Genomic DNA, 7,173 nt, shown 5'->3' on the forward strand with positions numbered 1-7,173 from the left:
GTCAAATATAAAATGCAAAATTTCAGAATTCTCCTTCCAACGCTGTTTGTGAAAGAAGTTGTTCGCAAAACACTGTCCTAATAAATTTATTTCATTCTCACTTTGATATTTTGATTTGATGTCTTGAAGTGACATTTAATTATCATTGAAATGCAGGTTCCCTCTATGGTCTCTAGTGAGAACGATTCATTTTTCAAAGGGATGTATCTGCAGATGCCTGAAAAAATAAATATAAAGAATAGATCTTGATAAAATTCTAGGGTAAAGATGCAACATCCTACTCCAAAGATCCATATAAGAAGTACATTTGACAATGACCTTATATTATTAAGAAATTCTTCACATATTCCCTCTATCATTGGGGATTAAATAATCTCAGATGAATAGTTGACAAACAAGAATAGCCTTTAGAATCATTTTACCCTCTTCACTAACAGTTTTGAGCAAATAGAACACTAAAAGATCACATAGAAAAAATGGTTATAATCAAAAGATACATGTGGGTCAGCTCTAACTCTCATGGTCAAGGTCAATTTGGACACGCTCATTGTGGTCATGGATTGCTCTCATAAGACTGCAGAAGGTTTTTCCTATTGCCTCAGTGTAAGCTCCAGGAAGACCAAGCTACCAGAGCTGATCAGGTTCCCTTAGAATGCACTTGAAAGCCACATACACTGAGGAACTTTTGATGTGCTTTAGCTCTATTGTCAAGTTTTTTTAAGCCTCTAACAAATAGCAAGCTGTCCTTTTTACTCCCTCCTCAACACCTCTAAATGAGCCCTAGGTCAATTGCTCAGTTTCATTGGTCATAGCTCAGCACCCCAATATGCCCTCATCTTACTGTGTTTCTAACATCCTGCCTGCTACACCAATGGCCACTCCATACTAGATCTCACATGACTGGTAGCTATTACTCCACCCTTAAATCCTTTCTCCACCCCTGTGTCTACTAGCCTGTTTGCAGGAATACTAGATGTCCACACAACTGGTTGGCCAAGAGCATCTTTATTGAACTATACAGAATCAATTTTGGAACAGGACTTTCAGTGTTTGCAGGAAGATTCCCGATCTAAGAATCAAAACGTGACCAAACAAGACTCAATCCATATCTCTGGTTTTGGGAGGGAGATAGAGCAATTAGAATTTCAGAGTTGAAATTCAAATAATTATAATATATTTATAGTAGTAATTATGCCAGGATAAAAGGATCCAAAAAGTGGAAATGGGCAACATTAAAGGCAAGAGAAATTCCCTAGTACAGCAAACAATGTGGACCTGTTAGGAAGACTGGGCTCTTCCCAGCCATCTGAATTTGAACTTGAAATTCTTCTGACCACTTCTTGATCTCTGTATGTACAAATAACAAAAAGAAAAAGAAAACATAATAAAACAAAAAAAAAAACAAACAAAATGAAACAAAAAGCAAAAGCAAAACCGATTCAACCCCAATCCTAAAAGAAGAGGACCGAGTGAAGATTGTTTGAGGTCCTCATTTTTTTTTGGTTCTTTTTTTTTTTTTTTTCCGGAGCTGGGGACCGAACCCAGGGCCTTGCGCTTCCTAGGCAAGCGCTCTACCACTGAGCTAAATCCCCAACCCCGAGGTCCTCATTTTTAACTACACTACAAGCTACCAATAGCTTTCAATGCAAAAATTTTTCATTATTTTATTTGAAACTTCTCTTTGGGTCCAAGGAACAAGGTTTATAAGCTGCAAAAACAGGAAACAGAAACAAATAATACTGTAGAGCTCACCACTGGTATTACTATGGTGACTGTGGGCAATTCGGAGAATACTGCTGTTTGACAATGGGTCTTATGGTTTTCTATATGCTGGCAATATCTATGACTCTGAAATGAGTTAGAGTCATCACCAAATCATGAATAAATGAACTGTTCCTTTTCTTTGGAGCACAAGATATGGCAATCAGTTGACTGACTATGATTTGTATTTTGTACCTAGCCTCTGTGGTAAAGCTAAGGTTTCTGATGGAAAATCCTCCACCAAATACTGGATGTTCAATGGTGCTGCCAGCCAAAATCCATTTCCTGAGGCTACCTTTCAATCTCCAGAAGAGGTTTCAAAATGTCAAACTTAACAATATTTTATTTGTAGCTTTGTCTTGTTGTCACTTTTATTTTAAATAATGTGTGATTTCTGGCATAATTCCTTCTAATTTCTTCCTCACATAGAACTTCACTTTTGACCTCAAATTCCATTCATGAAGGGGTACTCTTACCTTGCATTGACTAAGTTTTCTATTTTCCTTTTATGGCTTACTGTGATTGCTTATTGTGGCTGTCTATGCAATGCATTATTGAGCAACTGACTCCATCACAATGGCTTGTACGCATCAGTGTATTGTATTTTCTTGATGGCTAGTTTATGTATGGGGACTTTGCCCACTGTGGATGGTACCAGCACTAGTAAGCTGAGGAGGATATAGAGAAAAGGTAGCTGAGCAGATTAATAAGCAGAGTTCCTCTTTAATTTCATGCTGCTGCCTTGTGTTCTTTTCTTGGATTCCATTGATTATGAACTGGAACTTGTGCTGTGAATAAAACCTTCAATTTCCCACATTGGCATTTTATATTTACTAAATCATAGTAGTACTAACTAGAACGTTTGGCATTTTCTTGAGATCTGATCTGATAGTCCATCCTCCTGCTGGTATGTAACCTCACTTTTAAAACAATAAATAAATCCTGGACGCTCCAATCTTTTGAAATATTTACTCTGCCAACAACATCATATGTATGTAACTCTTACTTTTTTTAATCTCAAGATATTTTTCCTCCCTCTTTGTTTCTCTTTAAAATTATCTCCCTAGACATGTTAGCACTTTGTATTTTAAAGTTGTCCTCTGTCCCATAGTAGAATAATTATAGTCAAATTCTTGAGTTTCGTAAAAGTGGGTGATTTATTGTAGTAAAATTTTCTAATCAATATTTATTGCATTAACTTTTTAATTAATCAAAAATTGACATTATTATATTATCTACTTATCCTTAAAACTATAAAAGATTTGATTTATTCAAGTCTTTAAGGTTCTTCAGAACATCAGCTGGAACGTTCTTATATATATTCTGGATGGATCATGGTTACTTCATATGTCTTCTAACTAATATTAAGCTTTATAACTATGCTAATCTATGGTATTTTGTTATATACTTTAAGAGTGTTTCAAGTGGAATATTTCCTTGATTTCCCTCCTATGGTTTGAAATTGGAAAACAGGAAAGATAACGTGTTTTCTGTGTTCACTTTGAATTCTACTATTTTATGAATGTATTTTCAGCTTTAAGAAACTTAATCTTTCAGAGAACAATTGTCTCTATTCAGGATCACTTCTAGCTAATTCATAGTGGTCTTTGCATTTTAAATATTTTTATCCACAATATTTTATTTTATATTTTCAGATTATTGTGAGGGGAATTTTACCCATATTTTCTCACAGTATGGTTTGGATTGGCATAAATGAAGGCTCAGGAATTATGTGTGTTCGTATGATATTCTACTTTTATGACCATATTTTTCAGTCTTAAGAGACTGACACATTTTTAGAGTTTTTAAAATGGTATCATGACATCTGCAAATGAGACCAATTTGATTTCTTCATTTTTCCTTTGTATTCCTGGATCTTCTTCAGTTGTCATATTGTTCTAGCTAAAATTACAAATACTGTAATATATAGGTATGAAACCAGTGTATATACTTGTCTTCTTCCTGCTTGTAGTAGAACTGCTTTGAATTTTTCTCTCTTTAGCACGATGCTTGTGGTGGGCTTCTTGTACCTTGCCTTTACTATGTTGAACTATATCCTCCATACTTATAGCTTCCCCAAGAATAATCAAACTTGTAAGTCTAGGAATTGGAGAAAGCTTACCTGGTTGAAGATTATTTTTTAATGTTGTCTTGAATCTGTTCACAAGTATTTTATTGAGAATATGTGTGTATAGGTGCAAATTAGTGTGTGATATCTTCCTCTCTTTCTGCCAGTCTTCTGTAACTCTTTTTTCCTGTCGCTTCCAACCTTGACCAGCAGGAAAGGTGTGACACAATGTTCTTCTTCCCAAAGAAGTTTATTCAGGAACCCTTTGTCTGCAAGCCAGAACAATGCCTCCATCCAGCCCCTGAGCCCACTCCCTTATATGTGCCCTCAACCACCTCAACCGTCCAGTCTGCATAACCTCCATTCATAGGTCCATGTCACATGGTCTGATCAATCGTCATGGTGCACCGGTGCAGCTCTCATGATGGGGCGTGGCTTAATTTCACGTGCTGGTCGGGAGACAGGGTAGCAGTCCCAGGCTCCATCTTGGGATTTCCGCTAAACTCGCTTCCCACAGTAAATCACGAATGCTTTAAAAAATATTCTAGATTTGGGACTGTAAATCAAAATAGTCTGTGTTTTCTTCATGTTTCCTATATTCTCTTTCATTTTATTAATTCAAACCTTTCATTACCTAACATGGCCAGAGGTTATGACGATCTTGTTAATACCTTCCAAGAGTGACCTCTTCCTTTCTTTCATTATATAGTTGTCTACATTTTATTGATTTCAGCCATAATGAGTTGGATACACATGTTATAACCCTTCCCCAAGGCTAAAAAGCCATCCTGAAACAAGGTGCAAAGAGAGTGTAGGTGCCCAAATTGTGGATGGGATCAGACATGAAGCGTCTTCTGGATACAAGACGTGCTGCCCTCATGTCACATAGCAGCTGTGGCTTCCTACACAGCTTCAAGCCAGTCAACAGTCAAGAATCCAGTGAAAAGACCTGAAAGCTGCTATAACTACCTGACATACTATGGACAGTTAGTGTCTTTGTTGGAGGGTTGAAAAAATATTTGTAAGTGTTTATCATAGAGTTATTAAACACTATTTTAATGTAGAAGATATACACAGGTACGATTCAAAGAAATAGAGTGATATGTGTAAAATAAATGGCAAAATATCAAAATTCATTGGTGGAAATTCTCAGAGTAAAATATATAAACTATATTCCTCAATATTATGTATATAGAAAATGTTTTATTATATAGGGATATTTAATGAAGCTACCTTATGGTTTCTGTTGGTTACAACAGATCTGCCAATTCTGTAAGTTTAATGAGTGCATTTTGTAATTTTATCTTAATAAGTTTAAAGTGGCTTTTTTTTCAAAAATAGTAAGCATTATTTCCATGTACATGTTCAACAACGGGCTTCTATAAATCATATTATAAAAACCAAAACACTATATATCAAGAAAACATAATTATATTGGGCTACATATTCAAACACAATATTCAAAGTGAAGAAATTCAAGTGACTAAGAATCGAAAGTGAAATATTTATAATCCTTATACATTACTGAAATACAAATCAAAATTATTCTGAGAGTTTTTTTCCTCCCTTTCTGAAAATTTAGCTTTATAACACATGAGTCAACTTTTGTTTATTGTGTTGTGGAGGGAGTGGAACATTTCTATTCTCCTGGAGGGAATGCAAACTTGTACAGCAACTTTGGAAATCAATATGATGTTTCTTCAGGAATGCAGAAATGGAAATAACTCGAGGAAAATATATCCAAATGTTGATCCAAGTATAGAAACCCTTGAATATTTGGAAATGTTCAAGTTGTTCCTTAACAAATGAATGCATAAAGAAAATGTGGTGCTTTTAACAGATTGGAATGGGAAAGCATGTAATTTTCAGGACAATGAATGTATTTTGTGAGAGTCATCATAGATGATATAATCCAGATCAAAAAAGAAAAATGGGATACATTTTCACTTTAATCAGAATGTTAAGTCTCCACACTGTATTGCTATGATTAGTTTAGTGTAAATGTCAAGGGATGTGGTCCAGACTGTCCTCACTTTGGCATTTACAAATGTACTTATGGATTGCAGAGGAACACTGTCAGGAACGGGAATGTCAAATTTGAAGAAAGAGGGAAGAGGATGACAATGGAGGGAATATAGAGATGTACAGTTAAATTAGGAGACATTTGAGGCATTGAATGGAAACCTAATGAAACAGAAATAAAAAATATTTTTTTTTGTCGAGGTAACTAAAGATTTATAGCTATAAGGACAGAAAATAAAACATTGATTGGGTATATCTATGTGAATTTTCAATAATAAGAAACTCACAAAAATTATGGATTTCAACTTTCAATAAACCTATAGTATAGATAATTAAATATATATTCCTTAATGAGACAGATGTGAATATTTCTGTTGTAAACATAAATGTATTATATTATATATATTATATGTGTAAAATAATCTATTTTTTATTTACATTTCAAATGTCATTTCCCAAATTGGTCTTTCTTTCTTGAAACCCCTAAGCTATTCTGATCCTCATTTTTCTAATATTGTGCTACCCCATCTACATGACCACATCCCCCTTCTCTGGGATATGAAGTCTCCACAGGACCAATTGCCTCCCTTCCCAGATATGGCAGATGAGGCAGTTGTATTCCACATATGCTCTGATATCTCTGTAGCAGAAGTCTTGGACTGGACAAAGCATACTCTAGGAAGTGGAAAATTTGCTGAACATCTGAAGAGAAAACTTAATTGATACTTTTGTTCTTCATATTGGGTTCCAATCCCCTCCAGATCCATAATTCATTCCCCTAACTCTTCTTTTGTGGCTGTCAGGTGTTGTCAAATGCTTAGGTTTTTCTGCATCGGTCACAGTCAGGAGATGGCAGAGCCCCTCAGAAGGGAGACATATTAGGGTCTTATCTGCAAGCACATCTTGACATCAGGAATAGTCTTAGGATTTGGAGTCTGTGGATGAAATTGATCTTCTGGTTGGGTGGTCTCTGCATTGCCTTTCCTACAGTCTCTGCTAATTTTTGTATTTAGATTTTTTAGATTTGACATTTATAGATAAAAATTGTGAGCTGTGTGGGCAGCACCATCCCTTCACTTGTGGGCATGTCGAGCTACAGAAGGCAGTCTCTAGTTGTTCTATCTATTTTCCTGCTCGGTATTTAAACTACCACCATCACAGTAAGTTTCTGGGAGATACTTGCATCCCTGGCATCAGGGATTTTCCTGGGGACCCAAGTTCACCACCAACAACTGATGCTTATTTTTATTTACTCCATGTTTCCTATGAATTTCTCCACTGTCTCTTTTAATTGTTGCAACTCCCACCACTTTGTCCATCAT

Source organism: Rattus norvegicus, chromosome Y (assembly GCF_021556685.1).
Source record: "Rattus norvegicus strain SHRSP/BbbUtx chromosome Y, alternate assembly SHRSP_T2T, whole genome shotgun sequence".
NCBI lineage: Eukaryota > Metazoa > Chordata > Mammalia > Rodentia > Muridae > Rattus > Rattus norvegicus.